Source organism: Macaca nemestrina, chromosome 14 (assembly GCF_043159975.1).
Source record: "Macaca nemestrina isolate mMacNem1 chromosome 14, mMacNem.hap1, whole genome shotgun sequence".
Classification (NCBI taxonomy): Eukaryota; Metazoa; Chordata; class Mammalia; order Primates; family Cercopithecidae; genus Macaca; species Macaca nemestrina.
Window position 1 is genome coordinate 41,096,502 of NC_092138.1, and position 24,739 is coordinate 41,121,240.

Below are 24,739 nucleotides of genomic sequence, written 5' to 3' on the forward strand. Positions count from 1 at the left end.
AGGGTGTTACACTCTCTTGCTTCTTCCCTGTAAAGTCACTATAGGTTGGCTTCTTTCTTGCTCAAAGACCACAAATTTTATTGGGTTATTTTTTTCACTAGCCATAATCTCTGGTAATCACACTGTTCTTCCTCACCTAGAGAGAGGATGAGCTTCCCACCACCTTAAATATTAGAGATACTAGGCATACTGTGTTATTTGTTCAATGTACAAGAATAAATATTCTGGAGATCTAGAACCAATAAAAAATTCTGGTAACTTCAATGGGAAACCACCAGTGTCTAACTCTAAGAAATTTTGAAGATATGTAGAATGTACCTGAATGATTAGAATTAGATTAACACAATTTTGATCATTTCACTGCCCAGAATAAAACTTTTCCATGCCTTTCTATTGCCTACAGGCTACACTCCTTTGCACACCATACATACTTCTTCATTATCCGAACACTGACTACCTTTTCAGTTTTACCTCTTCTGCTTTTCCTATTGGCAGGTTATGTTACAATTATGCTGAAACGTTTTCTCAAATAGACCAGATTCTTTTCTACTTCTATATGAATATGGATTCTTTTGAATACTCTACTCAATTTCTATCCATATTATTAATATAATAATATCTACATCAACATTTATTTGCAATATCCACTTCCAGAAAACTTTCTCTGTTCTTTACAGACTGAATGAGATTCCCCTTCTAGATACTCCCAGATTACCAAGTACCTATTTTTCATTGATCTTTTAGGTGTTGCTATAACTACTGGCTTACCTATCAATCTTCCACTTTAACTTTTAAGCTCTTTGGAGGTTGGGCCTATCCCTGTTTTCTTCCTCCTTTTTTGTAGCCCCAGTACCTGGTACAGAATATGATATGTAGTACACATTTGATATATATTTGTTGAATGATTTATGTTCAATGTGGTGGATACAGAGATTTGCCTTCAAAAAAGGTTGCCCAGCTGTCATCAAATAGCCTCTGGCTAATGTTTTCTTCAGGATGTACCTTTACCACGGACAGCTGCCTAACGACATATCTTTGCTAGTGTGACCTATATCCAACGACTCATGAAGCTATTGTTATCAGGTCCTGGTATATTGATCTAGGGAGGACTATCCTAATGGACCATGAATCTTCCTTCGTGGTGATCACTGAAGCTTGTTAGGCCTGCAGAACTGAAGGATTTTTTCCTGCTACTCCATACTGCTTCCATCTCTTTCTTTACACAGGTTTTTAGCCCTAATTAATAGTCTGCCCATGAAACTCCATCTTATCCTTTGTATTTGGATAGCACAGCTACAACAGTTGATACCAGGAGTAGTCTGAGAAAGCAGGCAGTGAGATAGAGTTTGCAAGGTGGATAACTTCACTTGTTCCTGTTTGGAAATGAGGACCTTATCAATACTAGTTGATTGAACTTAGAAAGCCCTTGGCATAAATTCCAATTGTGAAAATCTTTACCAGTGGTAAATCGTGATGTTGTATAGGTAGACGGCCTGTACTAGCTGGTGCTAATTATTAGGAATATCACAATTACAAGGAAATTATAATGATAAGCACAATTGAATTGGATGGCTAAACACCATTGATACAAAAGAAAAAAAAATGCTTCTGGTTATTGGTAGACAGGTAAATGTCAATTTTGAAAGTCAAAAGATATCCTTGATAGAATAGAAAGAGGCTTTGAAAGCTGAGGATGAGGATAAGGATTTAATAGAGAGAGCAAACGCAGGAGAAAGGTGAATGCCTCATCAATGCTATGTCAACTATAGCATTGCAGGGCCTCAGTTAGGACAAATAGAGTCCCTGGTATTTAATAAAGATATGTTTAGGGGATTCCTCACAACATTGTGAATTACCTGAACACTTTGATCCTGTTTATCAAGCACTATCACTCTAACTTATTGAAGACAACAAGGAAGGCTCTCTCCCATAAGAAAACACATATCTCCTTAGGATCTGCCAACACCTCTGCTTCTGGCTACTAGACCTAAAACTAAATTAAGTTTATCATAGCCCAGTTGAGAACATTCTGAGCCTGATAAAGGAAGAACAAGCCTGTACCCCAATGAAGGTGTAAGTCCTAACTAGCATGTACCAGCATAGAGTGGAGGAGTATGTACAGATTGGGTTCTGAGAAAGTTTGATCAAGGGAGATGGGGCAAATAAATCAGCATCAGGGAGAGATTATTGATTAGAATCTCTATCCTAGGTTGTACGATTTAACAGCCTGCTAAGGATTCACCAAATTCTCTTAGAAATATGGACAAAAGTCTGGACCATTTATGTGCAGCAAAAATGCCAGAAGTTCCATGGCTGATGGGTTAGCAAAGGACTAAAAGACTTTGTGGGAGATACATCACATTACGTCCATGGTATGGCCTAGATAATGCATGATTTATTGAAACCCCAAGAAATGTGCTGGTGACAAGGGTGTTAACATGACTCAAAAGTCAATGGTGACTGTCATTCCTTAGTGGATGTAACCATTACAGAATTAGATTAGCTGACAAGAATGGGGATAATAGGATCCCAAAACAATAATGGCAAAATGCAATATTTGCCTGTCAGAAGATAGATGGACTGAAATTTAATATCAGCAGCATGTTTAAATTGCAGATGAGGACTGCCCTATGGAAAATTATGGAGATGGGATAATAAACTTAATGCCCCTAGGGAAAAAATAAATGGGCAGCCAATAAGGACACTATCAAAACAAAATCAGGGATGAAATATGAGGTAGCTAGGGGAGTTAATCCCCCAAAAGCAAAAACAAAAGTCCCCCAAATCTTGCCAGTTTTCATACCTAGAACCTATTGACTGAAGATTTTGCTGGGTCTCCTGGAGGAAGAACTCTGCAATACCGGGGAAAGTACTTCAATAGTAATAATTCTACAAATGCTTCCCCAAAGTTTCCTGTAGTCATTTATTTAGACGAATGTATGCTGGTGAATGAAGGAATATCCAAACTTATTGAAGAATGTTAGTTAAAACATTGATGTTGATATCTGTTGACTTGATGCATCATTATGTCTATCTCCCTCTTTTCTTCTAATAAGGGCATCAATTCTCTTATAAAGGCTTCATTTTCACGATCTAATTACATCCCAAAGGGCTTTCTTCCTAATACTGTCACATTCGCAGTTAGAATTGTAACATAGAAATTCAAGGATGGGAAGGCCAAAACATTAGGCTTATAGCAGCATCCATTGGAACTACCCCTTATCTCAGCCAAAGTAATAATTTAAAAATAGTATTATACTCCAAGGGAATGAAAGAAAATAGCTCTGTTCTCAATGATCTAAAATATGCAGAAGTGGTAATCTTCATTTCATTCAACAGGCTAATTGGGTCAGATAAGCAAACAAGTGGCTAGTTCACTGCAGGTTTTGCTGAGATACATGCATTCCAATAAATGATAGATCCCACAAAGATTCAGGAGACTTCAACATCAGTACATTTTTTAGGAGTTTAGTGATCATTAGCATGCTAGAACATCCATTTCAAAGTAAAGGAGAAACAATGGCAGTTTGTAGCTCCAATCGTGATTAAGAAAATGTACTAACTGCTCTCCTCAGGTTTGAGAGCAGTACCTTCTACACTGGGTAATACCGTCCAGAGTAGTATACTATGTGGCACAAAATTTTACTAACGTGAAGTGGGCCCAAAATAGGAAAGAACTCTGCAGCATATCCATATATGTTCTCATAGACCCTGTGATATTAGAGGTAGCAGTACTGGCAAGATTAAATATCTTGTGGAACTCATTGAAAGTGCTAGTGAAAGAATCACAACAAAGCCTTCTGGGGTTTTAGAGTAAGGCCATGCTGTCTGCAACAAAGTATTATAGGCCTTTTGAGAAACAATTTCTAGCATGCTCTGCTGGAAACACAGTTGCCTGATATGGTTTAGCTGTGTCTTCACCCAAATCTCATATTGATTATAGTTCCCTTAATCCCCATGTGTTGTGGGAAGGACCTAGTGGGAGATAATTGAATCATGGGGTAGATTACCCCCATGCTGCTGTTCTCATGATAGTGAGTGAGTAATGATGAGATCTGATGGGTTTATAAGGGGCTTTCTCCCCTTTTGCTTGGCACTTCTCTTTTCTGCAATTATGTGAAAAAGGATGTGTTTACTTTCCCTTCTGCCATAATTGTAAGTTTCCTGAGGCCTTCCCAGCCATGTGGAACTTTGAGTTAAAAACTCAAACTTTGAGTTATAAACCTCTTTCGTTTATAAATTACTAGGCCTTAGGGACTCCTTTATAGCAGCATGAGAACAGACTAACAGTAGATTGGTACTGGGTATTAGGGAGCTGCTGTAAAGATATTAAACAATGTGTAAGCAACTTTGGAACTGGGTAACAGGCAGGGGTTGGAACAGTTGGAGGGCTCAGAAGAAGACAGGAAAATTGGGAAATGTTTGGATCTTCCTGGAGACATGTTGAAGTGGCTTTGAACAAAACGCTGATAGTTATATGGACTCTGAAATCCAGGCTGAGGTGGTCTCAGATGGAGATGAGGAACTTGTTGGGAGCTGAAATAAAGGTGACTTGCCATGTTTTAGCAAAGAGACTGGTGGCATTTTGCCCCTGCCCTAGAGATCTGTGGAACTTTGCACATGAGAGACATGATTTAGGGTATCTGACAGAAGACATTTCTAAGCAGCAAAACATTCACGATGTGACTTGGGTGCTATTAAAAGCATTCAGTTTTATGTATTCACAAAGATATAGTTTGGAATTTGAACTTGTGTTTAAAAGGGATACAGAACATAAAAGTTTAGAAAATTTGTAGGCTGATGACGTTATAGAATGGAAAAACTCATTTTCTGTGAAGAAATTTAAGCCAACTGTAGAAATTCGCATGAATAATGAGGAGCCAAATGTTAATTGCCAAGACAATGTAAAAAATGTTTCTAGGCCATGTCACAGGTCTTCATGGCAGCCCCTCCCACCACAGGCCCAGAGGCCTAGCAGGGAAAAATGGTCGCATGGACCAGGACCAGGGCCTTGCTTCTTTGTGCAGTCTCAAGACTTGGTGACCTGCATCCAGGCAGTGGCTAGAAGGGGCATAGGTACAGTTTGGGCTGTGGCTTCTGAGAGTGCAAGCCCCAAGCCTTGGCAATGTCCATGTGGTGTTGAGCATGTGGGTACAGAGAAGTCAATAGTTAAAGTTTGGGAACCTCTGCCTAAATTTCAGAGGATGTGTGGAAATGCCTGGGTGTCCAGGCAAAAGTTTGCTGTAGGCAGAGCCCTCATGGAGAACCTCTGTGACGGCAGTGCAAAAGGGAAATGTGGAGTTGAAGCCCCAACACAGTGTTCGCAGTAGGGCACTGACTAGTGGAGCTGTGAGAAGAGGGTCACTGTCCTCCAGACCCCAAAATGGTAGATCCACCTGCAGCTTGCACTATGCACCTGGAAAAGACAAAGACACTCAATGCCACTCCATGAAGGCAGCTGGGAAGGAGGCTGTACCATGCAAAGCCACAGGGGTGGAGTTACCTAAAACCATGGGAACCTACCTCTTGCATCAACATGACCTGGATGTGAGACATGGAAGCAAAGGAAGTCATTTCAGAGTTTTAAGATTTGACTGCCCTGCTGGATTTTGGACTTGCATGGGGCCTGCAGCACTTTCATTTTGGCCAGTTTCTCTCATTTGGAACATGTGTATTTGCCCAATGCCTGTATCCCCATTGTATCTAGGACATAATTAACTTGCTTTTGATTTTACGGCTCATAGGCAGAAGGGACTTGCCTTGTCTGAGATGAGATTTTGGACTTGGACTTTTGGGTTAATGCTGGAATGAGTTAAGAATTTGGGGGACTGTTGGGAAGGAAAGATTTTGTTTCGAAATGTGAAGACATGAGATTTGGGTGGGGCCAGGGATGGAATGATATGGTTTCACTGTGTTCCCACCAAAATCTCATCTTGAATTGTAGTTCCCATAACCCCATGTGTCATGGGAGGGACCCAGTGGGAAGTAATTGAATCATGGGAGTGGTTACAGCCATGCTGCTGTTCTCATGACAGTGAGTGAGTTCTCTCAAGATCTGATGGTTTTATAAGGGGCTTTCCCCCCTTTTGCTCAACACTTCTCTTTTCTGTCATTATGTGAAGAATTTATGTGTTTACTTCCCCTCCCGCCGTGATTGTAGCTTTCCTGAGAAACCTACATGCAGACATGCAGACCTGTGAGTCAATAAAACCTCTTTGCTTTATAAGTTACCCAATCTCAGGCAGTCCTTTATAAAAGCGTGAGAATGGCCTAATACAGTGCCTGGTCATGGGATGGCAAGAGACCACGCCACTGAAAGAGTCTCATTATCCCAAGAAGATATTGTCAGGTGTGTAAATTTTTATGATTTTCAGGCACATTCAGCAGCAACTCTGCACAATACAAAAGTCATACCTCTGGAATCAGATATGAATAGAACCGGAGCTCACAAGCAATTTGCATAAGCATGTAGCCCAGATGCACATGTTATCCACCACTAGTACTAGTAACCCTCTCTCAGCTCCCACCTCTGGCATAGGAAGGACTGTTTGACCAGTGATGGAGGAGGTAAAATCTGAAGCTTTCTTGAAGGATGTACCCACAATGGATGTCAGTTTCACCACACGTTTACTCAGGAATGGCCTTTAAAATCAATGGGGAAAGAAAATTCTTCAAATGAACAGCTTTATGCTCTCCATCTGCCAATCTAGTTTGCAAAAAAAGAAAGGTGGCCTGAAGATAAAATATATATGATGTCATGGGCAATGGCAAGTGGCCTGTGTGACTTGTCATAACTCTGGGAAAAGAAAGTTTGGAATCTGTCCACAGTATGTGCATAGGGCAGACATAAGGGAGTAGACACAAAGTGTGATGGTCTTTTTATCAATGCACAGCATAAAGCATACACCACAGACATAATACGCTAATTGGTTTCAGACAGCCTCAGTCATTAGCCCTTCAAGTATTGGCACATTAGCAATATAAGCTGAGTGGATACATTGAGAGATGGAGGCTACTCTTGGGACCAGTAACATGAACTCCCACTTACTGAGGATCATTTAAATATATCTGATACTGAATAACCCACCTCCCAGAAACAGAGACTAATATTTAATGCCCAATATGGCATTATTCCACAAGGAGACCAACTGTCCATTTCATGGAGAATTATATAGTCGAGCCCTTTGATCCACGTAGGGTCAAATATCTGTTCTGGTAGTAAATGACAGAAGGCATGGGTTTCCACAACTGCTGGGTCTCAGCCAGCACAGTGATCTGAGAGCTTATGGCTAATCCACTGGAATGGAATTCTATGCAATTCCATTGCATAGGAATAGGGCAGGGAACATATACTGTGTGAATAAGCTGGACAAAGGGATTATTCACATCCAAGAAGGGATGGTGCAATATTTCATTATGTTACTCAGAACAGTGCACAATTTAAAACTTATGAATTATTCACTTCTGGATTTTTCCATTTATTATTTACAGTCCATAGTTGGCTCTAGGTAACGGCAGCCACAGAAAGTGAACCAGCAAAAGAGGTATGAGAGTGAGTCAGGTTACATGGGACCTACTGGTTGCATGAAATGCCATACCACCCATTTGTATTGGCCTGATGGCTTATGAGTGTGATCTCCTGAATTTGCAGTTGAAGTGTTAGCTTGGAGATGATACCATACAAATTGGAGACACCATCTTTTGGATGTAGTATATACACTGAATCAAAATTCTCATATGTTGCTGTGTATTAAAAAATATATGGATCCCTATAATTCTGTCTCTGCAGTGCTATAGGTCCAGGTCTGCACATATGACATACTTCTGTTAGGAAATTCAGCAAAATTCACATTGGACTTAAAAATTAAGGTGGACCCTCGAGCACTGCAAGTTCCTTTTCTAAGGACAAAAAGTCAAACACAGGAATCATCACTTTGGCACAGGTAACTGATGATAATCACCAGGTTGTAAGACTACTGTTACTCAGTGAAGACAGAGAAAAGTATATGTACATTCAGTTGATGTACTACGTTCTCCTGACCAATAATTATAGCACAAAATGGGTAAGTACTTGAGAAAGTCTTGGCGATCAGAAACTCAAGCCCCTCAAGGATAAAAATCTGATTTCCACCACTAGTAATGTCACTAAGACTAGCAGAGGTGATGGCTGAGGATAAAGAAAATCTAGAATTGATGGTATTTGATTAAGGCAATAACTATTGGTTGTGACTCTGAGATCAGTGAAATGCTGCAGTGACTAGGGCTGTAGATTATTCAACTAACTTACTATTTCTGTGTTTCCCCCATGTAGAGATCCACTGGAATCCTAGAGAAGCTGCACCCTGAATGGATATAAAGAAGTAGACCTAAGCTAAAAGGTGGACTTTATTGGACATTGATATTGCTAGTAAGACCCCTGTTTGAGTGAGGAAATACCACTCTAACAGCACACATCCTCCAACTGTTAACAACATCAGCCTTTACCTCAGCTCTAGAAAGCCAATTTGCCCGAGAGGCTCATTTCCTGCAGTAGCACATTTTATGACTGATTTTGGTGGTTATACAAATATAGAGAAATGAAGGTTTGGACATTTCAGTCCAACGCATAACACCCTGATGAGCTATAAAGCTCCAGAACTCTTGCAGGATTACCTGCAATATAGTTGCAGGCTAGACATGCTTATCTGTAATAAACATCCTGCATGCCAAATTTCATCTCAGCCTCCACTCCTGGAAAACATAAATAGCAACAAGCAGTATTAACATATAATTGCTATATCAAATATGAAAAGCATATTAAAACTTCATTTAGAGACAAAGTTTTTGAGCATATTTCAGTTGGCATCAACTTATACTTCTAACTCCATACTTCAATATGATATTTATGTGCATATGCTGAAAAAAAAACAACAAACATAGATGTAGATATAGATATGGAGTTAATGTGAAAGTTAAAGGTCATGCCAACTGTGAAATGCTTGTATTTGAAGCTTTCCTGAGAATAAACAAGGCAAGTGACAGTTTTGTGTATTTAAACAGAAAAGTAACACAAATATGTCACATCTCTAAAGATAATACACGTTTACTTCTACTCAGTTGTCATTTGCCTATCCCTGAAAAGTAGGAACCTCATTTCTGCTATTCATGTATTACTATTTATCAGGAAAATAGAAAATGATGAAACATAATTACATCAAAAATTGCCAAGACACATGTGCTTAATATTTTTTTCCACGACAGCAGAAAAAAAGAAGGAGGAGGAGGAGGAGGAGGAGGAGAAGAAAACCTGCGAAAATATATTGGAATGAAAAATCAGATATCCATGCCCATTGATGTTCATATTATTCTTTACTACATTTTGCACTTCTGCAGATAAAAATCCAAGAAGAACCTAGAGGTTGCTAAAGAAAATTAGTGTTTCTTATGCTCCAATTTCTGTTTAATTTTAATTACTTACTTAATTAAAGGCATTTGCCATTTTCTGTTTCTCAAAGCAACAAACAATCCAAATCTAGAACTTATTCTAACAAAATCAAGTTTTTCAAAAACTCTTAACTGATATTATTTCAACCACAAATGGTATAATAAAGATGATACAATATAGAGTTTAGAACTTGAGGATTATAAACACTAGCATGGATAAAAAGTGTTTGATTTTCTTATGGTATCATCCCATGAAGATATAGACTCATGTGCAGGAACACATGAACGCTAAGCAGTAAAATAGCAAAATGTCAATGAGGCAGCTGTCTCTTTGACCTCACCTGCATTAGAGGCATTATTTTAACACTAGGAAAGTAACTACAACAACAACTACAACTGCTAAAATTACCATCTGAATGATTGCCCCATGTATCACTTGAATATTATTTATCTCAATTTATCATTTAAAATGATCTCTCCTTAAAAGATTAGAGAACTGGGGCTTAGAGAATTCAAGTAGTTTCCTCAAATTCACAACACTAAACAGTAGAAGACTGGGTAGTAACCTAAGCCTTTGGATCTGTCTAACCAGGTTAATATATGAAATATTCATATATGACACGAGTTCTCCAAAAATGATAAAGAATAGAGAGAAAGAAGCAAGTCATCTAACAGGCAAATAGTACAGTATGGAATATGTATATCTCTGTTTATGTGTATGTCTACGTCACTTCTACATCTATGTCTGTGTCTCACATCTATGTCTACTTCTACATTAATATCTTTATCTATGCTTGTTGTTTTTTTTTTCACCATATAGACATAAATATCATCTTATTGATTCTCATGGAAGGATTTTATTTGAGGCAGTTCTTAGGAAAGACTTTCAGAGAAAAATTTGTGTTACTGAGAATAACGCCTTCTAACAATACAGCATATACTTGGGTTTTCTAGAAGTAAGTAGAAAGAGAAAAAGCTAGAATATATGAGGTAGAGTTTGAAATCCACATGACTAAAAGAGACTGAACTTGGATCAGTTGACAAGGTTGTTAGCCTTCATCAATTAGTACGGTGGCCACAATATCAGGAGAGTGACTACTTGGCACCATTGATGAATGTCGAATGAGGCACTGCACTGCAGAGGTCAAACAGAGTGGTCAACAGGAGGATAAAATCTGGATAGATTAAGACAACCCATTCTCTGGCTATTTCATCGATGTACTTATGCAAGAGGATTGCTTGTAATTACCAGAGCCATGCAGTTAAATGCCAGAAATTTTCAAAATGTGCTAAGTATGTGTTCTTCTCCTAGTAAACTGAGATTAATAAAGGAGAATGCTGATTTTCCTTTTTTTTCTTTTTAATTCTTGTATTTATTTAGTTATATAGTCTGGAATTACAAGAATCTCTTCTGTGTTAATAGCTAAGAAATAACCAAAAACCTGGAAGAAAACAAAATTTATCAGTCACCTCCTTAGGAAATATCAGATAAACATAAATGACACTTAAAACAAAATAATGTCTAAATTTGCCTTTGCTATTGCTGTTATTACTTTGAAAGTGCTCTTAGAAAATACCTGAAAAAACAAATGACTAAGCTACTGATGATGATTATAACAATGATAATAGATAACATTTTATCAATTACAAATACTTTTATTTATGTTTGAAATCTCTCTTAAAATAATTCTGTAAAGTTACATGATATCACTTCATGTATAAAGATGAGGAAATAGACTGAGAAAGGACAGGTGATTTTCTGAGAACATACAATTGACTAATGGCAGGCCGTCTGATTTCAGTTCTCACATAGTCTATTGCATCATACTGCATTTCTGTCTTTGAAGAAAAATAAAATTCGCAGAAAATATACTTTTTTCATCACAGCACAAAAATCCAGAAAAAAAAAAGCCTATCACATCTATCACATTACAAGAATCATTTTTGAGTGAAAGACAATTATTTTTGATAGCAAAAATAATCTTCAGGTCATAGTAGTAGAACAACTTTGGAGACAGCTGGTGTAAGTGAACAGCCACATGGTAAATGTATTCAGCCCTGAAATAGCCTCTGATACTACTCAACGAACTTGTAATGTGTCTTGCAGCTCAGGCTGCTCTTTGGAAACCACTGACGGTGCAAATCTGCTGCCCTTGCATTTCTTTTATGTTCACATAACTCCCATTAACATTGCTCAAAGTTCAGGGTACTAGGAAGTAAGGACAGTTTTCTCTGCTTCTTCAATTCTCAATAGCTTTGTAGTCATAGACATTTAGCAGCATTTTCTCAATAAGAAAGAGGTGTTTTGCACAGAAACGGGAGAGCTGCAGGGAAGCCCTGCTTGCTGCAGGGAATCTCTGTATGTTGAGCCATGTGACACATGGCTCTGATAGGGCACCAGCTGCTTGGAACAACCTCAGGGCTCTAGACTGTGGGAAGATAACTCCCATCGGCTCTGTGTACACCTGATTGGCTGTTTGACAGCAGTGCCTCCTAGCCCAGAAGTTTTTGTTCCAGTACTCACCAGATGCAATTAGCAGAGTCAGAAGGAAGCAACTTAAAATCTGCCAAACTAGGTCAGTAACCTCATTGCTCGCTCATTAGTAATGCAGGATATATGTTTAGAGCAACAAAATTCCTATAAAAATATACAAAAGATTTCTTCACTCCTAAATTTTGTCATAGTTCCTCACTTTGTAAATGTACTTTTGTAAAATTGTCTCACAAAAATGAGGAGTCATTTTCAATTGAAACCTGCTTTGGTTTACAATTTACAAAACTCATAAGGACATTCAGCAAAATAATAATTGGAGAAGCCCAGGGTATTAATGTAAACTTCTCGTAGGTTAAGATTCTGCACATTGCTTTCATATCTACTCAATTTCCCTATGAATAATTATCTATACATTGATTTATTCAAATATTACATTATATATTACATGCACTGAGTGTTGGTATTTTTAAAAATGCAAAGTGAATATTATCCCTCAAAAACACAAACAAAACTTCATCCCTAAACAAAATATTGCTCCTTAAATTATTATTTGTTGATGAATGTGCTGTCTTTGAGATTTGAACTAATTCCTGAACTCAAAATCTTTATTTTTTCCTGAATTGTTTGCTAAAAATTTTGGCATGTATATGTCAAAATTGTACTAGCCAAAACATGAGTTCTGTTTTGAAGCAGATGCAATTGAAGCTGTTTTCAAACCTTGTTGGCATTCCCAAATTACAAAATAGGTAAGAGGCTGAAGTAAAATAGACAAATGAGAATACACATGTGCTTTTTTTTTTCAAATCTACAGAACAATTTTAATTTTTCTTTCACTGATCTTTCCTTTGCTTTGATTTTTTTAAACAGTGCAACATATGTTATGGCTAATCATATATGAGCCACTGGGAGAATAAATGCTGTCACTGTAATTAATGGTTTAACTCACTTTGAGTATTTTAAGTATTAATAACCAAAACGGGAATTTTGTTTTAGTTTGAACAGGAACATATGTTGCTTTTTCCATTTTGTCTTTAAGGAATGGAAATGGTGAGCTTGCTCATTCTTTATGGTTTTTGGTGACTGTGTTGATTAAAAGCAGGTCAGAGGAGCATGGTCAATGCTCTATGTGCCAATTTGGCACAATTTGTTGGCATTCCATTAGCCCTCAAGCCTCACTTTTTGCATCTATTCTCAAGATAGTACAGGATAGTATAAGGGATTTCAGAGGTAATGAGTTAGTGCTCTTCAATTAGAATTGTCATTTAGAACTACAGTTTAGTTATAACATTATTATTATCAATCATTATTGAATCTATCACTAATTATCATCAACATTATCAGCAAACAAAACTAACAGAGACCAAAATAAATAAATGGACTTTTGTGTGTGTGTGTGTAATCAATATTTCATGTATAACAATATATAATTTTCATACAGACAACCTATGTGGCTACTCAATCCCAGTCTTTTGCTTCATGTACATTTGCTACCTAACTCAAACCATTCCATATAGGTATTTATTATGATCCCTATTCAGGGATGAAACAATTGGGACTCATACATGTAAAATGACTTGCTCAAGGCCACTCACTTAACGATATAGGCTGGAATTGTTATCCTTATCTCAGTATCTTTGCAATCTTTTATACTCTTGTATCCTACTGCTTTAAAACAACATTTAAATTTTATTTTAAAGAAGAAATATTTTTAAAAATTTGAGACATCTCAGTGGGAAATTCAGGGCATAGGATTGTAACTTTTTTTTTTTTTTGAGATGGAGTCTCACTCTGCCGCCCAGGCTGGAGTGCAGTGGCCGGATCTCAGCTCACTGCAAGCTCCGCCTCCCAGGTTCACGCCATTCTCCTGCCTCAGCCTCCCAAGTAGCTGCGCCTACAGGCGCCCGCCACCTCGCCCGGCTAGTTTTTTGTATTTTTTTAGTAGAGACGGGGTTTCACTGTGTTAGCCAGGATGGTCTCGATCTCCTGACCTCGTGATCCGCCCGTCTTGGCAGGATTGTAACTTCTATACATATTTATGAAAGGTGGTATTTTGTCAATAATGGGTGTTCATTATCTTTAGCCAATGAAATGGCAGAGCGTGGGAGAAAAAATATTTTGGTTGAAAGAAAACAATGAACAAATGCACGTTTGATCTACCATCATATAGGATTTCTCCAACAAGATAAAATTAGTTCCACCTAAAAAGTAATACAAAGTTTATAAAAATGTCTCCCAGACAGGTGTGGTGGCTCACGCCTGTAATCCCAGCACTTTGGGAGGTTGAGGCAGATGGATCACAAGGTCAGGAGATCGAGACCATCCTAGCTAACATGGTGAAACACCGTCTCTACTGAAAATACAAAAATTTAGCTGGGCGTGGTGGCGGGTGCCTGTAGTCCCAGCTACTCGGGAAGCTGAGGCAGGAGAATGGCATGAACCCAGGAGGTGGTGCTTGCAGTGAGCCGAGATCGTGCCATTGCACTGCAACCTGGGCGACAGCGCAGGACTCTATCTCACAAAAAAAAAAAAAAAAAAAAAAAAAAAAAAAAAAAAAAAAAAAGTCTCCTAATGCAGGAGTAGGTCCAGAGCAAAGCAATGGGCAATAAATGTTGGTTAAGTGTTATTGTTAGTAGTAGTAGTAGTAATAGTAGTAAGGGAATAGCAAAAATAAAATGAAAGCAGTTAAAAAAATTAAAATAAATCGATATTCTGGGAAGAAAATATTGAGGAATGAAAGAGTGAGTAATTGAGTTATCAGTGCAATTAGCATAACAACATTGAATTCACGCCTGTCATCCCAATACTTTGAGAGACCTAGATGGGTGGATCGCTTGAGCCTAACAGTAGGAGCCCAGTTAAGACAACATGATGAAACCCCATCTCTACAAAAATTAGCCAGGCATGGTGGTGCGTGCCTGTAGTCCCAGCTACTTGGGAGGCTAAGGCGGGAGGATCACTTGAGCCTGGGAGATCAAGGCTGCATTGAGCCGTGATTGCGCCCTTGCACTCCAGCACGTGTGACTGAGTGAAAACCTACCTCAAAAAAACAAACAAACAAACAAACAAAAAACCCGAAAGTGATTTGTTTATAATAATTCCATGTGAGCTATGACCTATATTCACTGCTGTTACACATCGAATGGCTGAAATGTAGTTGAGTCCTAAGAAATAGCATTAAAAACAAAATTATATACTTTGTAACAATATAAATAGTATACTAAATGAGTAAATAGATTGTATGTGAAAATAGATATAATTATATAATTATGTTACATCAAATGTTACATGCAAAATATTTGTATTCTGTTTAGTGAGCTTAGTTATTCCAAAGTAATCCTTTATTATATTTACAGATTTGATGTAAAAGTTCCTCTTCAGTCAATGCTGCCAAATATAGGTATTAAAGGTGTCACAAGTGCCTCAACACTTGTCAGTCATTTAAGAATCTCCTACAAAATGGCACCTCAACTTGAAATATTTCTACTTGTATAAATAGAACTTCAGATGTTTTTATACTTGTCTTTTAGAAGACAACATCATCTTGATTATTTACCTTTGCATAGTTTTCTGTTCTTTTGTTTTATAACACTTTTTAAAAATTAGAAATACATTTTATATACTTTTGTTAGTAGACTTGCTAATTTGTCCCTAAACCTCACTGATACAAGCAGAGTCACATGGCCATTTGAACCTCAAATAAGGTTGAAATATTTGTTACTTATTCTTTCTGACTTCTGAGGCATACATGGGCAAAGGAGAAAGGGGTTCGACACATCCTTTGGACATTTCAGTTTTTTTAAACATCAAACGAGACTCAAAAACTAAGAATTATCACACTCACAATTTACATATGAGTTAATTTCCTATTTAAAATTTGAAGATTGTACAACTGTTGTTTCATTTAGTTTTGCTAATCATTCAATAAGATGAAGGTGTGTTTGCTGTTCTTTTACTACAAAAAGAGGGAGGAGGTTATTACTTTAGACATAGTCATACAATGACACATTTATACTATCAAGGCTTATTAACAGGATACTTTATCAGGGTTTAGCACAAATATTTTAACTGAAAAGTAGATTAATAGACGGAATTGTGTGCTTAAACATTTTTGGAACAACCGGAGGATTGGAAGTAAGTGCAGCTAAAACTTGACAGTAGATTTCAAGAACTAACACTAACTACCAATGAGAGATAAGAAAGTTACTCTTGCTTTTTCCATAGCAAGAATTCCTCCAGTTATATTTCACACACACAAAAGGGACGACTAATAAAATTAGCAAACAGTATTTTTTATTTAAAATATATAATTTAAACATAAAAAAGTATGTATTTAAGTTGTACAATAAAATGATTTGATGTATGTATACATTTTGTAAAGATTGCCACAATTGAAGTAATTACAAATTTATCACCACTTACAGTTATTTTATGTGTGTCAGAGTGGGGTAAAAGCACTTAAAATCTGTTCTTTTATCAAATTCCAAATGAACAATACAGTATTATTAAGTATACTCACTATGCTACACATTAAATCTCTAGAACCTATTCATCTCTTAAATGAACATTTGTACCCTTTCACCAAGATCCCTGCTCTTCATGTTCCCTACTCGAAAGTCCCTGGCAACCACCATTTTACTCTCTGCTTCTATGGGTCAACTAATTTGGTTTTCATTCCGTGTGTAAGTGAGATGATAAAGTATCTGTCTTTCCATATTTGGCTTGTTTCCATGAGTATAATGTCCTCTAGTCTCATCTATTTTGTTGGAAATGGTAGGATTTCCTTCTTTTATGGCTGAATAATATTCATGTGTGTGTGAGCGTGTTTGTGAGTATGAATGCACTATATTATCTTCATACATTCATCTATGGATTAACATTTAGATTGTTTCCACATCTTGGTTATTGAGAATAATGCTGCAACAAACATGAGGGTGCAGATATCTCTTTAAGATATTAATTTCATTTCCTTTAAATATATATCCAGAAGCGAGATTGCTGGATTATATGATAGTTCTATTTTTATTTTTTTGAGTAGTCTCCATGCTGTTTTCCATAATGGTTGTACCAATTTACATTTCCATTAACAGTGTACAAGGGTTCCCTTTTCTTTACACCCTCACTAACATTCATCATCTTTTGATAATAGCCATTCTAATGGAAGCGAAGTGATAATTTACTGAGGCTTTGATTTGCATTTCTCTCATGATTATATTAAGTACTTTTTCAAAGACTTGTTGGCCATTCATATGTCTTCATTGAAAAATGTCTATTTAGGTCGTTTGTCTATTTTTAAATCAGTTTATTTATTTATTACTGAGTTGTGAGTACCCTATACATTTTGGATATTAGCCCCTTAGATATATGATTTGCAATAGTCTCTCTCATTCCATAGGCTGTCTTTTTATTTTGTTAATTGTTTCCTTTGCTGTGCAGAAACTTTTTGATTTGATATAGTCTCATTTGTTTATTTTTGCTTATATTGCCTGTGATTTGGGGTTATATTTTAAAAAATCATTGCAAAGACTATTGTCAAGGAGCTTTTCTTCTATGTTTTCTTCTATGAGTTTTACAGTTTCAGTTCTCACATGTAAGCCTTTAAACCATTTGGAGTTATTGTTGGTATATGGTGAAGACAGGGTCTGATTCCATTCTTTTGTATGTGGATATCCAGTTTCCTCAACATAATTTATTAAAGAAACTATCCTTCCCCCACTGTGTATTCTTGCTGCTCTCTATTCTGTTCCATTGGTCTATGTGTTTGATTTTATATCAAGATCATACTGTTTTGATTACTGTAGCTTTGTAAAATAACTTCAAATCAGGGACTCCAATGACTTCAACTTTGTTTTACTTTCTTAAGATTGCTATGGCTCTTTTAGGTCTTTTGTTGTTCTACAGGAATTTGGAGATTGATTTTTCTATTTATCTGAATAATGGGATTGGAATTCTGATAATGGTTTTATTGAATCCGTAGATTGCTTTGGGTAATATGGACATTTTAACAATAATTATTTTAATCTATGAATGCAGAATATCTTTTTATTTACTTGTTTTTAACCAGTATGATGCTCTGTCTTTTGAACACTGCACTGTAGAATCTAGCTAAATACACATATCTATTACTTTACTCATTATCAGCAAGAGCAGCAAAAGATGCCATATATGCTAATATCTCAAAATGTCAATATCTCAATATGTCAAAACGATTTTCATTGTTGAATCAGTATGCTAGTTGCAAGGTACCCTGAGAAATTCACCTTTTTTTCTGCTTTCTTACTCCTGAGATACTGAGAGTTGTGTTTAAGTGTTGGGCCAAGCATCATAACCTGGATTAAGTGAAGTCAGTTTCAAGATCTAGAAAAGTATTATTGATTTTGAAGTAAAAAATGAAGAAATGTTTTGTATACTTCCCAAGGAAACTCATAATATATGATCAGGCCAAACCAAATTGGTAGTAAAATTATTTCTTAGTCATGTCTGGTTTCAATGGGAAGATAATAAAAAGGAAATCAGTATTCATTTTACTATAATATAAACAATTTATTAATGGCGGTTTTGTATTTATCTCTTTGGGATATCAAAGTATTAGAAGCTTTTATTAAAATAACCTATCATTTAGGAAACTGATTGATAGAAAAGGCATTTCCATTGCTAGAGAAATAAATGTCATACATTTTCAACTTAACTATTACAATGCATGTTTATTGGTTCCTGTGAATGATGTGGAAAGATCTGTTCAACTTTATGTACTTGGATGACAAACATTTGTTCTTCTGCCTTGATGTTTCAGCATTACTTTTGAATTATTGAAGAGAGATTCAGAACTCTCTAGACAACTAATGTAAAGCACCTCTTTAAAATCAGGTGACAATATTAAATTCTAAACATTCCCCAAGCTTTTATAAAATTTGATTAAAGGATTAGATCTGTCAGAATGCATTATTGTACATTTTTCCTTTCAAGAAGTGAAAGAGAATAGATACATACAAAAGAAAATGTGATTAAAAGAGGAAGACAGGAATGCATTAGTAGAAATGACTGATATCATTTCCGTACATAATTTTGAGAAATACAATACTATTAGTCATGACTTTTTATTTTATTTTTTTAAAGATTCATATGTCCTTTGAGTATATGAAAGTTTCTAGGTATAATAATAATTAGCATCTACCTACATTCTTTTAAAAATCTTTAGGCATTCATCTAAAATTAAGTCATGTAAGAATGTTATTAGGTAATGTTTATAAGTGCATGATGCTAAGGATATTGTGTCATTAATAGAGAATTAATGGTGTGTTATTAACAGAGAATTAACAAAGTTTGTAGAATCTAAATTCCAGATTTTTTTTTCTTTTTGTTATTTTCTGAAGTGGTATAGATCCAGAATTAGTAATAAGTTCTGTTACACAAGACTCAGTGATTCCACTTAACATTTTCTTGATGTACACTGAGAAAGTTGCCTCAAAATTACAAAAGAGAATTAATAAACTTTTATAAATATCATTGAAAATCATGGTTTAATGTAGCTTCTAAGAAATTAATACTTGTATTATTAAAAATCATAATGTATTAGAAAGAAATGCACAACGTTATGAAACAATATCTTCAGGCTAATATGTATATTTATATATCACCAAAGTATTAATATATTTCTATACATATGTTTATACACACACACAGCTGACAATTCTAAGTCTGTGACAACTGAAGAATAGTTTGGATAATTTTCAGATACAACTGACTTTGAATACTTGTGAGAACTTTAAAATGTTTCTATTATTACAATCAAATTTTTAAAATGTGTAAATAATCCAATGATTTAAAGTGTCTATTTTATATTTGAATAGCAAAGTGAAAGTGTAAGGAAAGTTTCTTGAGCTTTCATTTTGATTGTGCTGCTCTGAAAGCTGTGGAGAATTCACTAAAAATTTTTGGGCATTTATATGATCTACAAAATGAATGAATTTATGTAACTATTTGTAATGACTTTTTCCCTCAAAGATGAAGGAAAATCCATCTAGATTTGGAAATCTCTAAACAAAAAAAAATTCTAATTAAGCTATTTCTTGGTGTCATATTTAAAATAATATTTGCACGTAGTTAAGAAATTATTTAAAGATTGTGGCATAGTATAGGTGGTTCTTCAAATTCAAGACTGTGGTTAGAATCTGTGCTTTGATAATATTAAAAATGTAAATAAAACCCAAATCATTAACATTACTCCCCTTAGTTACTAAATATAATGATGCTATTTGGAAAGTCTCCAAAATTTTTCTGTTTTCTGTATTAACTTCTCACTGCGCATAGGGGTGATTTATCATCACTCCTCAGTGATAATTGAGAAAATATTTTAAGCTAATAAAATTTTTATTTTAAGCGTGTACATTAAAACTCCATGTTGTATTGAATATCTAAGAATATTTTAACGTTGTCTTTTTTTTATTTACTCATGAACCTTTAAGCATTGTAGACTTTTACATCCAACTTCATAAAATTTATCTGCATTGAGTCCATAATCAACTACAGACAAGAAAGATTTTGGGTTAAAAGCCAAACATGCCTCTATTATGCCTCATGTTTTATTATTGTACCAATAATAAATGAATAAACAAAATGAATCAACTTTTTGTTTTAGAAAAGTATAAAACAGTTCAGATTAAGAGTACTATTCTTTTCCATATTGATGTTTATTTTAGCCATCCAAAAAAGCCTACATTGATGTGATTCTTAGTTCAAAGGGTCAGGCATTATCTTAAATCAGTCTTTTAAGTTGATTTTTTTATGTTGGAAGATGATTTTGGCAGAGTACAGGCAGTTGCTTTCTTCCTTCTATTTTCAAGTGTATTTTCTACCTAGTATATTCACTTTAAAAAATGTGCTTAGGCCAAGCACGGTGGCTCACGCCTGTAATCCCAGCACTTTGGGAGGCTGAGGTGGGTGGATCACCTGAGGGCAGGAGTTCGAGAAGAGCCTGGCCAACACGGCGAAACAACGTCTCTACTAAAAATCCAAAAAAGTTAGCTGGGCATGGTGATGGGCACCTGTAATCCCAGCTACTCAGGAGGCTGAGGCAGGAGAATCACTTGAACCTATGAGGTGGAGATGGCAGTGAGCCAAGATTGCACCATTGCACTCCAGCCTGGGCCACAAGACCAAAATTCCATCTTAAAAAAAAAAAATGTGCTTAGACAAATTCTGATTATTATATGAGAAGTCTTTACTGACTAAACGTAACTCCTGGATGCCTGGTGTTATATTACTTATTAGAGTACATCATTTGCACAAGGTGTTCTCTGTGTCATTTAGAGTCACATTTACTCTTTTTTCTTCTCCAACAAACTGTTTAAAGGTTAGCCCTTAATAATTTTGCAGTACAAAGCCATCAAATATTTTGGCTTTTCTTCTCACCAATAAAAAACAATTTGAGCAACAACATAAATTAAGTAGTGTTGGATTATAACCCAGTGCATTAAAAAAAAAACTATGAATCCACACTGATATAAAAATGATAGTATTGATTTAAAAATGTAGGATAATAAACAAATAGTCCGTGGAGGATTTTAAATAATTCATGTAGATGTACTATACTCAAGGAGAGTAATGATAATTCACTACTTCTTAAATGCAGCCTGTTCATGGTGATTTCCTTCAAAAGACTACATTATAGAAAGTGGAAAAAAAGGGAGCTTTTACAATGGAGAAATCTGAAAAGTATTATCTCAAGCCAAGTAATTAGAGTCAATATCAATGATAAATGATGTTGATAGCATGTGACTTTAATATAATGTAATAAAATGGCACTTCTATAATCTTCCTCCCCCAAATATATAATACCGGTTTATTCATGAGAAAAAAAATTCAGATACAATTCAATAATGAGTTATCCTACAATACAACTGCCTAACATGTTTCAAAATTGTCGAGGTCATCAAAGACAAGAAAATCTGTGAAATTGTTACAGCCATGTGGTACCAAAGGAAATATAACTAATGTAATATTCTAGATAAGATATTGGGAGAAAAAAAAGGACATTAGGTAAAAACTAAGGAAATCTGGATAAACTATAGACTTAAGCTAAAAATAATCTATCAATATTGGTTCATTAATTTTAGCAAATGTGCCATACTAAAGTAAGAGGGTAATAAGATGGGAAACCATGTTCCAGAGTATTTAGGAACTCTCTGTACTACCTACTCCATTTTTTTTCTATCTTTTTCTCTGTATAGCTATTCTAAAATAAAGTCTATTAAAAATGCATCAATGGCCTGAACTCACTGTATGAATTCAATTTGTAATTATACAACTTCCCAGTAAGAAGTGTCCAGATTCTGATGGCTTTACGTCTGAATTATATCAAATTTATAAGACAAAAATGCATAATTCACACAAAAACTATTTCAGGAAATAGAGAATGAATGAATATTTGCCACCTTATTTTATGAGACCAGTATACCTCTTGGCAGCAAAAATAAAGGACAAAAACATTATAAAGGAAGAGAAATACAGATAATTATCCCTTCTGAACATAGATGCAAGAATTTATTGCAATATGTTTATCAAGTGCAGGAACATCAAATAAAATACATAAATATAACATCAAATAAAATATATTGTGATTACGTTGAATTTATCGCAGTAATGTGAGGTGTGTTAGCATGTGAAAATGAATACATATATTTCAGTGAATTATCTGAGTGAGCAAAATACTATGCTGTGTTTATTTCAAGAGATATTTTAAAAATAATTTTAACAAATGCAATTCCTGTTTATGACTTCAAACAAACCTCAGCAAACTAAGAATGGAAGAAAATTTTCTCAAACTGATAAAGTGCATCTAATATCATATCTAATAACACAATGTTGAGTGCTTCTTACTACACATTGGGAATAAAATAAATATGCCCATTTTTCTGTTTCTAGTTATTAATGTACTGGAAGTTTCAGTAAAATAGGGAATGAAAAGTAAATAACACTATTCACAACAGTGAAGAAACATAATCAACCCAAATTCCCATCAGTTATAGACTGGATAAAGAAAATGTGGGAAATATACACTGGAATACTATGCAGCTATAAAAAAGAATGAGATCATGTTCTTTGCAGGAACATGGATGGAGCTGGAAACCATTAACCTCAGCAAACTTACCCAGGAACAGAAAACCAAATAGAGCATCTTTTCCCTTGTAAGTGGGAGCTGAATGATGAGAACACATGGACACTTGGTGGCAAACTACACACACTGGGGCCTGTCAGAGGAGAGGTTAGGGGAGGGACAGTATCAGGAAAAGTAGCTAATGCATGCTGGGCTATTTTAATACCTAAATGATGGAATGACCTGTGCAGCAAACCACCATGCCGCACGTTTACATATGTCACAAACCTGTACATCCTGCACTTGTACCCCTGAACTTAAAAGTTGAAGGAAAAAAAATAAAGAAAGAAAAGTATATAATAGTCACATAGTTTAGAAAGGAAAAGGCAAAACTATCTTTATTTATAGCTACCATAATTTTGTATGTAGAAAATCATAAAGGATATTCAAACAACTAGTAAAGTTAATCATTAAATTTAGAAATGTTGCAGGGTATAAAGCCATTAAACAAAATTTCATATATAATAGCAACAAAATATTTAAAAATCTAAAAGAATCTCTTTCAATAGAATTACAAAATATCAAATCCTAAGCACTGTATGCCACATAAAATGTTCAAGATTTCTAACCTAAAAGCAACAAAACATTACCAATAAAAATTAAACAAAAGTTGAATAGCTGGGTAGACGTATCACTGCTGGCGGTAGTGGCCTATTGGGAGCGGCAGTTGCAAAGATGCTGGCTGCAGCATGGAGGCGTGATTGCGGCTGCACGCTCTGCAGGGTGGCAGAAGCCAGGAAAAAGATGAAAGCTCCACCCACTGCTCAATAAGTGGGGCAGAAGCCCCAAGTTTCTGTGCGCAGCTGCAGCTGCCGGGACAACTGGACCTGGGCATCCCTGCACTCTCGGGACCCAGGAATTCCCCTTCCGCTGCAGATCTGAAAGTGCCTGCTCCTGCTGCCTGACCTCTCCTAGCTCCCAGCGCCCACTGCAGGGCAGAGGAAAGTTGTGGCTGAGCTCAGTTGCTGTTGTGACCTAGCCAGGTGTGCCCATGCTCAGGGGAGTATTGATTTACCAGCCCCCTGCCACCTTGACCCCTTCCGGATTTTGGGGACAAACAAGCATGGGAAGGAGGCTGAGGCGGGGCTGAGTGTGGTGCGGGATAGGCCTGCAGGTGCCCCTCGGCACAAATAGCCTGGGTGCTATGGACGACTTGGTGATCGTGGCAGGAGGCAGACAGACTCTTGTGCACAAAGGGTCAGGTCACCAGTGAAATCCCACCTTCAAGGCAGGGAAGACCCGAAGCCTGGGAACCAGTCTGCCAGTTCTGGGTGGAGTCTGTGGCCTAGAGTGAGAACATGTGCCTTTTCCAGGCCCACCTATGACTCCCCGTGGACCAATCAGAACGTACATCCTCTATTCTGAGCCCATAAAAACCTGGACTCAGTGAGCCACACAGACTTTGCGACTACCAGCTTCAGGAGGGAGCTACTAATTTCAGGTCTCCTTGACTCGTGGGGACAACCTGCCTACAGAAAGAAGCTACCCACTGGTGGTCTCCTCTCAGCTGAGAGCTGGCTGCTCATTGGGACAACCTGACTGTGGAAAGTAGCCATCCACTTTGTGCCTCCTGGGAGCTCCCCTGTGTCTCAGTGAAGCTCCTCTAAACTTGCTCACCCTCCAGTTGTCCACATACCTCATTCTTCCTTGACACAGGGCAAGAATTCAGG

At 36.4% G+C, this 24,739-nt stretch overlaps 1 protein-coding gene across 1 annotated transcript in view; it reads right to left on the bottom strand.

Annotated features, from left to right (window-relative positions):
• The window catches only part of LOC139358300 (cytochrome c oxidase subunit 8C, mitochondrial-like), a 215,607-nt gene that overhangs the window by 12,849 nt on the left and 178,019 nt on the right, over positions 1-24,739 (bottom strand). The gene's annotated exons all lie outside the window — the stretch shown is intronic.